The 9,817-nt window shown below is 42.0% G+C and overlaps 1 protein-coding gene across 1 annotated transcript in view; it reads left to right on the top strand.

Moving 5' to 3' along the window:
* Positions 1 to 1,491: 1,491 nt before the first annotated feature.
* COBL (cordon-bleu WH2 repeat protein) overlaps positions 1,492 to 9,817 on the top strand; it is a 162,681-nt gene continuing 154,355 nt past the window's right edge. Inside the window, exon 1 of the mRNA XM_009282903.2 lies at positions 1,492 to 1,542. The gene's annotated coding sequence lies outside the window, so the exon portion shown is untranslated. The remainder of the gene's footprint in view (positions 1,543 to 9,817) is intronic.

Genomic DNA, 9,817 nt, shown 5'->3' with positions numbered 1-9,817 from the left:
GCGGGAAAGCCCGCGGCCGCAGGCGTCGGTTCTGGCCTGCGTGCCCGTCTGCCTGTGTGCCAGTACGCAGCTGCCAAAAGCCTTTGAAAGGTTTATTGAGCCGTCGCAGCCGTGGGTCCCTCAGCCCTACCGCACAGCCGCGGCAGCAGGAGGAAAAACGCTGCCAGTCTCGAATTAAAAATGCCAAAAATTGTCGGAGGTTGGTCGGTGACCGCGGCTGCTGGCCGCTGCTCCCCGTTCTGCCAGCCTTTTGGTGACAGGAACCGCTCTCGCAGTAGTAATGGTAAATAGCAGTCAGCCCTAGTGTAAACCACAGGTGGATTTGGGGTTTTTAAAGGGAAGAAACAAATCCAGAATTGGCCAGCAGTGAATGTATGAGTCTGTTAATTAAACGAGAGCAGCAGGAAGATGAAGTCCTAAGTGGTCTCTTTTGTCAGAGCAGAAGCTGGGCAAGTTTTAAGAGCTGTGCTGTCTGCTCGCTGCAATTTACTGCTCTACTTCACACTGCCTGCACGGACTGAAAAAGACTGCGATTGCTTCGGCAGCTTTTTTATTTTTAGTTCTAACGTTTATGTCATAAATTAATTTTCAGATAAATAGAAGACAGCTTTAAAGTACATGCTAGTGGCCGACAGTAGTTCTGTTAGGTTTAATTTCCTGAGTTTCTGTGTTTGATAGGAAGCCTTGTAGTGCACAACTCAAAAAGTAGAACAGGGAGTGATGGGTGAAGAAAAGATGCCGTCACTAGTGCTGTAGTAATGAAACCGTACATGTGCAATGGTTCTTTGACTTGCAGAGCATGATATAGCTTGCTGCTCTTTTTGTAAATAAAATGCTTAATTCCTGTTAAAAATGAGCCTGTTTGATCGTGACCTTTTAAGCTAACCTTCTATGAAAAGCGGTAGATATAATGTACCTCTGCTCTCTGTTTTTAGCTGATGTAATAGCATAGCTGCTTTCTAAAATCCTGATGAAGAGGAGATCTAGGGTGCCAATTTACACGTGTGCTTTGAAGAGTAACCAGCATTTCTCAGATGCAGTGCTGATTAAAAATTTGTCTTGATTGCTGGGTATCCAAAGATTCATTAAAGAGTTTGAATTTGAAATGAGAAAGCGTGTCGTTAGTGCATCTCGGAGACGAGCACTGGAGTCTGAGGGCATTTCTGAACAAACCTCCTGAATCCTATGTAGCCAGTTTCATCTGTGTAAACCTGTCCGCAGCCAGACTCAGATATCACGTATATGAACAGAAATTACAGTAACTGCATTAACTTCAGTCGGATTCCTCCTGGCGTAGCTCAAGGAGGCGAATCCAGTCGTACGGTGAAGATGCGCTTGCGATACTGTACAGCAAAGCGTGTCGGTGCTAAGCCGCTCCTGCGAAACCTGATGGCAACGCTGTCGCGCGCATCGACGGGGACTGCCTGTCTGGTCTATCTGAGCTGATTTCAGCCTTGAAGTACTGCTTGTTGCCTTTTCTTGCAAGTCAGACGTTCCCGGCCTGGATGTGCCCGTGCTGTCAGCAGTGGGTTTCACTGAACGGTGCGTAATTCCCTGAGTTGCTAACGTCCATACTGGCAACCGGTGGATGTTTGGTCTGGTTCTACTCGTTCAACGAGGAAATCTGCTAGGGCTGGGAAAAGAGGGCAGCTTCGTCTGTCCTTGTTGGTTCCCGTATGAATCCAGACGTGAGCTGCACCTATGGAGCGTGCCCCGGGAATGCTGGCTTTTGAGGCCACTGTGGCAGAAATGCCTTCCTTTCATGGCAGAAGAAATGCTATACGCGTTTCCAGCTTATTGATTGGGTTAGCTTGCAGTTATGAAAGGGAGGTTAAAATGACCGCAACTTCACAATTTTTAACAAAATTTAGGCAGAGCTGTTTTGTCTCTATGTAAATCATTAACAGCAATGTTACGAGTTTCCCTAATTAAACAGTGAACAAATTTAATGTATCATTTGGTACAGGGTAGAGCAGCTCTGCTGTGTGCTTTACACAGATAAATTAACTATGTGTGTTTCATGGCACGGCTGCTTGAGAATTGCACATTTAAAAGCAGCATACTATTATGGGTTTTTTGTTTGTTTGTTTTAAATGGCAAAGGAAAAATGCAGTTTGTGCTGGTGTTGCAGGGTTTTTCCCATTTCTCAGTTTCAAAAATAACTGCGGACTTCAGCAGCAAGAATTTTATTATTACTAATTGCTAGGCATGAGTTTTGTAAAGCTTTACCAAGTCCATAATGCTTTATTTAATTAACATTTATTTAGCTTGTGAAGGTGAATTTAAGACAATCAGTAGCAGCAGCAGAAATTAGGATTTATTCTTCTGTGATCATGCGACAGGCACTAGAAGAGAGAAATACACTTGCTTAAAACCTACTGCCTTGATGTCTGCATCTGCCCTTACTTCATTAAGGAGAGCAGAGATAGGCCTCTCTGGGTGTCGATTGGTGACTTTTTTGACCATAATGTGGCATAATTGACCTACATTGGTCACAAGTGGCATAGAGGGCTCAAGCCTAAAATGAGGACTTACAGGATCAATTCTGTTCTGCTCCATTAGGAGCCTCGCAAAGCGCAGAGCATCTTCCCCTGCCACTGAAAGCATCTCCATCTCCCACAGAAACCAGCGGTTCGTGGGTCCTTCTCCATGCCTTTACGTCTGAGCACAGAAAAGCTTCCTCTGGAGTCTTCACCAAATGTGGGGAAAGCCTCTGTGTTAAATGAGATGTATGAGTGCTTTCTTTAAGTAGGATCTTTATTTTCTGTGCTGCAGCTTCCTTCCCTATCTCACAGGGCCTTACAGTACTAACAAATACAGGCACACACTAGCACACCTACTTTGGAGGGACTTATCTGCTGGATTGAAGTGACCCTGGAAGTCAGATAAAGGCTGCGAAATGTCAGTAAAGCTTAGACGCAGAACCTGGAAAAGCAAACCCCCAGGTACAGAGCAAGTCGTGCATCTCAACTTGTTGAAACCTTTTCCTATTATTTTATGCCTACTCCACGTAGTTGAGAGGGTTACTTTGGGAAACTGCACATCCAGCTTAAAAAAAAAAAAAAGTTGTTATTATGCTTCTGTTTAGCGTATTATTTGTAAACCTTGTCTTGAAAAGCCTGGAGGGAACTGTTGTCCGCAGAACATCTACATGAACATCTGCGTAACACTGCTTACACCGTACTCTCTCTCACCTTCAGATGTTACAAGATTTAGGGTATACAGAAAAAGCGATGTAAGTAATCTGTAAATCAAAATTGGAAAACTGGGTGATTTGTATATGTTTCCTCTGCTTTGTATTTATATGAGATTTCAGTGTAATGTGCAGAGTACTGGATGGCAGAGGATGGTGACTGCAATTAGAAATGTGGGGTAGCAGTGTGGTACCTGCTTTGAGGGTTGCTGCCTTGGCAAGATGACACTTGTGCTTTTGGCGTTATCCTTCATGTTGTGTCCCCGTTTGTACGTGCACCGCTCCTGCAGAATTCAGACGGTCCTTCGTATGTGCACACCTGAGACAAGGAATTTCTCTGTAGTATGTTTTTCTAGCACTGCAGGCAGCATTAGCCCTATCCTCCTCTCACAAGTAGTTTGGGTCCAAAGTACTTCTTTTTGTGTCAGTGGAGATCTGTCACATTAAATACAACTTGGGTAACGGTGACAGAAGAATTGTGCTTGCTATTGCACAAAATGAAACAAGGCAATTTTTACTGTGTTTTGCACCTCTGTATGAATATAACTGTTGACCTGATACACTGGAAGACATTTGTGTTTTCAGTCATGACTAATATCTCAGGATTGCTGAAGATAAGCAAGCTAATTGTAAGAATAAGCTAAATGGTGAGAGAAATGCAATGCAATCCAGTCCTGACAGCTGTTCTTTCTGTGTTCCAGTTTTCCACTTCTCCTACCTTACTTTTCCCCTTTTTTTTCTTTTTCCTTTCTTTCAGAAATCTGTTAGTCTTGTACTAGAGTAGAGGATGAAATGGATGGCTTCTTAAAGTCTCTTCCATTTCTGGGCTGCCTAGAATATAGCTTATTTGTTTTCGCTCTCCCAGTCTCCCAATCGTCTCTCATTAATTTCTTTCCCATGGATATCTTTTGTATTTTTTCATCTTGCTCTTCTATGCTGCATCCTGTTAGATGAAATTGAACCTTCTCTTTCCTACTGTCGCCTGTCTCGTTTGTTCTTCATGTCTTTCCCTCGTAATTCCAGCATCAGTTTTCTGCAGGTTTTTGCTCCTGTAAGTTTATATCTTAGTCACATTGCTTGTCTTTATGAAAGCACTTCACTGCTCAGCAGGAGGTAGTGCTGCGTTTTGATGGGACAGATTTTACTTGCCACCCCCTCTGGGCAAGCTGCACCAATTACAGCGAATTTCCAGGATGCTGCACTAGATAAAGTTGGGGAAAGAGGGGGTTAGCTACAATTTAGAGTACTCACGTGGTTGCAGTTTTAGATGATGCTGACCATTAAGGAAAGCAACTTCTTAAATATTTATTTTGAAGTCAGTTCAGTAAATACATGGCTGCTTTGTGCATAGTTAATCTTGCTAGAGAAGTGGTATATTGCTTTTTGCTGAGTAATTCAGATCACAGTACAACCATAATTATGGCCAGGATGAAGGGATTTTTTTTGCCTTCAAAGGAATGAGAGTTTTCTTGTATACGTGTATGTATTCTTAAACTTCTATGGTGTTACAAGTATTTGTTAAGACTCCTGTTGTCACAGACTGGTGTTATCTTACAAGCATTTATGAAGGCTTCCTAACAATATTCCTTTGGGTTAAAGAAATACATGTAGGAGACTCCATTTTATTTATATAGGCGAAAGTGTGAACACATTGACATGACCTGCTCCAAAAGCAGCCAGGAGGCCTGTGGCAGAGTTAGGGAAGTACCTCACTGCTCCTGAATCGCAATTCAGTGCCTTAACAAGTATTCCCCTGTGTCTGGCCTTTAGCTACTCTGTTAGCATCAGCAAACACTTCATTTTCTGGCAACGACTGCGTTCTGTATACTGCAGCTTTTTGTGTTGCTCTGGCATTGTGATTTCCATGAAAATTGACAGCTTTCACACTTTAATGCTGCTTCTGAGAGATTGAGGGGTCTTTAGAAATTTATTTTTCTGTAGTGGCTCACGCCAGCTCCTGCATTAGAATTTGAGAATCAGAAAAAACTTAAAATCTGTGTTTTCAGCTAAAATTGTGATTTAAGGATCTTTTAAAAGTAGCCGCATTTCCACCTAATGGAAATTACAACCCGTATTAACATATTAATCCTCTTTATGTATAGAGTGTTTCCAGAGCTGTTAGTTGCCCAGTGAGCCAGGCTGCTTATCATTAAATAAGTGATGCTGGGAATAGTATATTATTGTCATAGTTTCAGCATGAGTGTGTCAGCGATGAGCCAGGGACTTAACCCATGCCAAGGAGTGAGTCACAAAGATTGTGTGGCAGGGCTGCACTGCGATGGCGCTGACACACAGCATCTCGTACCCGCTTTTAGTCCCCATGCACCAGAAACGTCTTTTCATTTTCATTATTCCCCCAGCTAATGAGTTGCCTAAGATGCTGTGCATTTGTGCAGAGCGCTTGTCATAATCAGAGAAGTGGGGAAAAAAACCAGACCGAGAATGGTTTTTCTGTTTATGTTCCTTTGTTCTCACTATAGCTTCCAGATTGAGAGTGTCTACAGGATAAAAAAATTTACTTCTTACTGCTGACCCTGTAAATTCAATCTGATATTTGCATGCTAAGCTGTGCTTTATGTGTTCCTTGTGATGTGTTGTATGGAAGAGAGTTGGCAGTCTCCTCGGACAGCTTCAGTGATGAAACGTGAGTTATAAAGCTTTCTCTGGTAGTCAAAAGATGATACAACTACAACGGTGGCATACTTTTTTTTTTTTTTTAAGGCCATGAGCACCATTAAAGCAGGTAGGAGAGGTGCAAATGAAGTGAGAACTTGGCGTAGGCTGGGCCCAAGGTGCTTGCAGAGGTTCAGCTGACTGCATTTTCAGGTTCAGTTCTGCTTTCTCCAGTGTCTTATTTTTACTAAAGGAGATTGACCTGTGCATAAGTTATAAAGTTGGTCTGTGAGTTGCTCTGCCTCTCTCTCTCCATGTTTCTGTGGCATATGCAAAGAGGAACGGCTCAGGAAGGTGTGATGGAGAGTCCCTCACGTAAGTAATCAGCAGCCAGGTAATTAGGGAACTTGCTTACAGAAAACCCACATCCAAGGACCTGTTTGGCACAGGAAGGGCTGAGGATTAAACCTGCGGTAGCTTTTTCTGCACCGAATTGCCAGGACCACCCAGCAGCCTGGAGTCCTCCCTTTTTATTTGAGCAAGAAGCCAAATAAATGCAAGCCTCACTATTGCTGAAGCTGTTGTGTTGCAATCGATGTTTCCATAGCAAGCTCTAGCAATGACCCAAAGGCTAGAATAAAATACCATCTTTCTGAGTCATGCTGATGTTGCAGTGCTAACAGTGAAAACTTCCTTTACTCAATAAAATAAACAGATAAGATGCAAAGTCATACCACTGGCATGGAGTTTGAGGAAGAAAAATACATTTTTATGTTATCAGTGTTCTAAATATAGCCATATTGTAAGGTTCAACAGCAAGCACCAATCCAGAAGTACTTAATCAGATAAGCGTTACTTTATGTTTTCAGCAAGGGTGACTGACAAGCAGTACCATTCTCTGTTTGCCATACCTGTTTTCCTTCACTGTGTGTTGGGTTTTATTTATATTAATGCATATTGATCCGATCGACTGTTACTGATGTTTTATTGTGAAGTTGAGCCAGAAGGGTAGAGATCTGTTGTTTTTGGTAAACGAGGGTTAATGACTTTTTTTTTTTCTTCTTTTTTGAAGACCACACAAATACGTAGAGATTTGAAATGGGTAGCATTCATGGTTGATGAGATGCTTTCAGAATTTTCAAACATTGTTTTAATAAACATATGTGCTACCATTCATAGTAAGACGATATAAAACCTCTTTATATTACTGTTTGTTTGTTAATGATTTTCTAGTGGTTTAGTTAGACTAGAGAACAACAAAATTCAAGGGCCTGAGTACAAATGCACCACTGATGATCAGCTGCCACCGTCTCCCAGGTCTGACGGTCGTTCCTGTTAGTCTGCTGGTCCCCTTTCCTCTGAAAAGGCAGTTTGGTTTTTTGGGGTGAGGCTGCTGGATTTCTCCTTGGTACTTTTGTTATGTGGTGTCAGGACGTGGTGTGATGGTGACGTGGGGAGGAGTTTGTCCTCCAAGGCTGCACGAAGGTCCTCGTGCTGCGGCGTACATAAGATGCAGAATCAGCTCGGTCAAAGCCAACTTCTCCAGGGACACAGGAGGAAAGCTGCAGAGGGCTCTGTTTTAGATTATCTAGATGACACTTGTTTTAAAGGCTTCATTTTCTTCCCACCCCACACGTCCCCCAGAGGGCATTCTCCCATGCTCGCCCCTGAGGTCTGTTGGGAGCCATGGCAGTGGCTTTCTAATGTAACAAAATAAAGTAGTAAATTCTGTTCAAGACCCTTTAAAATACTAATATTTCTTTTATTTCTCTTGTGTAGAGTTATTTTGCGGTGTAGTAAGCATTATTTTTTTTCCTGCTTTAGCAGGTTCCAAAAAGATAATAAAAGCTCTAAGTTATTTTATAATGGAACATATTATTTCACTTTTGTTCTCACTTCTGTGCTTAGATGGCTTTTATTTCTACATTTTTCTTTTTTGAGGCGAGTATCTTGCATATGCGGCAAAAATAACCACCTAGGTAAATACATCAAGGATGGCATGTCTGACCTTACCGTGCACGGGACATATATTTTCCTTTCTGGTTTTGTCTGAGAGTGCCATGAGGGGAATCTCCAAAATCAATAAATAGTTTCAGCCAAATTGGAAGAAAAAACTGTTTTCTGTGCTTTTCTTCGATCTCTCCTCCTGTTGCAGTGCTTTATTTCTGAGCAGCACAGCAGTGGTTCTGGGTGTTGATGAGGGAATATCTTGGTGTGACTCCAGATTTTTTTTTTTTTTTTTTTTTCTTTTTTGAGTAACTTCTCGTGGTGCTTGGTACCAAGCCTACACTTTCATGGATGCCAAATGAATTACTCTTGGGTTCCCTGGGGGTACAGCTCATGTTTCAGTGTCAGCACGGCCTTCCCTGCTCTAATGGGGCTCCTGGTGTTGCTCGCAGACGCTGCTGCTGAATGCTCTGATCAGTCCCTGCTAGGACAGGGCTTTCTCCTTGGGAAGGAGACCAGCTTTTGGCTTCTGCCGTGATTAAAATCTTGGTACTGTGACACCTTCAGGTGCTCCTAAGACTGACTCTACCAATTCATTAAATACAGCTACAAATAGGTCAGATCATGTTGCTAAACTGCCGGTGTTGTAATTAACACAATTATTTATTTTGCTTGCTTTTAATTACCTCTGTTTCTCTGCTTGTGCTGAACTGGAGAGTCACTTGGTCATCTCATAGCAACACAGAGCAGCATCGCATGCTAAAATAACATTGCGATGTCAGATGTGCATAACCTTGTGCTTTTCGAGACACGCAGTCTTTTTACTGTCTTGTTTTATGGCTCCTTAAGGTCTGTTGTGCAGCTTCATTCCCTGGGTAGTGCCTTGTCCAGAGGGAGACAAACTGGGACCAGTTTCTGTCTTCCGTGAGTTCCGAACCCTTCCGGTACGCAGGGAAGCTGTGGATCCTCCCACGCTGGGCTGTGTGTCATAGTGGACTTGCCTGAGGTCAGCCTGGCACGGGGATGCTGGGGAGAAACCAGAGTGTGCCAGGACATCATCAGGGCTTTTATAAACCAGAAGATATTTTTGCTCTGGCGCTTACATTAGTAAGTTGAGGATTGCTATCTTCAGATCAAGTTTGTTATTCCTGAATATAGTGTGTTAATGCAATATTACTTTCTTCTTATCAAACCTAACTTTTCTGTTGTGAGACGCAGATGTATCCGTGCGTGATGCATAGAGAGTCCAGGATCAAACTTAAAAATAGAAAGAAAAAAAGACAATAGCTGGGCCTCACCTTTTATGTGGGTAATTACAGAACAGTATTTTGTCTTAAATTTAGGGAATTGTGAATTTTACAAATTACTGTGTATTTAGGAGGAGGATAAAAAGTTATACTGCAGTTTTAAGTAACAAATTTAGTTGGCTTATTTTGTCCCTTCATTTCAAGTCTTGTAGATTGTACCACCTTCGTAAACCTATCTAGAAAGAGACTATCCAAGCACAGTCCTAGAACTAGACGGTGTTGATTAAACCATTTCATGACAAAAGTAAAGTTGCTTTTCTTCTTAACTTTCAAGCAAATGTGGTTAATTAAATCTTTCCTCCAACTCTTGCATGAATTTGTAAGAAACAAGAGAATACCTTCCTGAAAGAGCAGTTAGATTTTCTGCAACTAGTATTTACCCAGTTTTCAACCTCACAGGTATCAGGAAAAATTAATCTTCTAAGGAAAATTGATGATGCTTTTGGTGAAGAATTCTTCTTCCTGAAGAAGACAAATTGTGAATTTTGGAAATAATTGAATATCGGTGGATGAAAACTGTTACTTTATTTCTTTGCTTTTAGTAGTTCTATTTTGCAGTTAATAAACAGTGTCTCAGTGGGTTTTAGCACTTGATGCCAGGATCAAAATACAGGGTCTTCCCCCCGCACCCCAGCTATATTGTTGCTTTCCATTTTTTTTGCAGGTTTGGTTTCCTCCAGCCTCACATAAGGCAAACCAGGGATTTTGTTTTTTCTTAGAAGCATCCTTTTTTTTTTTCTTCTTTATTCCCCCCCCC

The sequence above is a fragment of the Aptenodytes forsteri genome, unplaced genomic scaffold, assembly GCF_000699145.1.
Source record: "Aptenodytes forsteri isolate BGI_AS27 unplaced genomic scaffold, ASM69914v1 Scaffold150, whole genome shotgun sequence".
In the NCBI taxonomy this organism is placed as follows: domain Eukaryota; kingdom Metazoa; phylum Chordata; class Aves; order Sphenisciformes; family Spheniscidae; genus Aptenodytes; species Aptenodytes forsteri.
The sequence above is the reverse complement of the archived record's forward strand: the minus strand, read 5'-3'. Positions and strand labels throughout refer to the sequence as shown.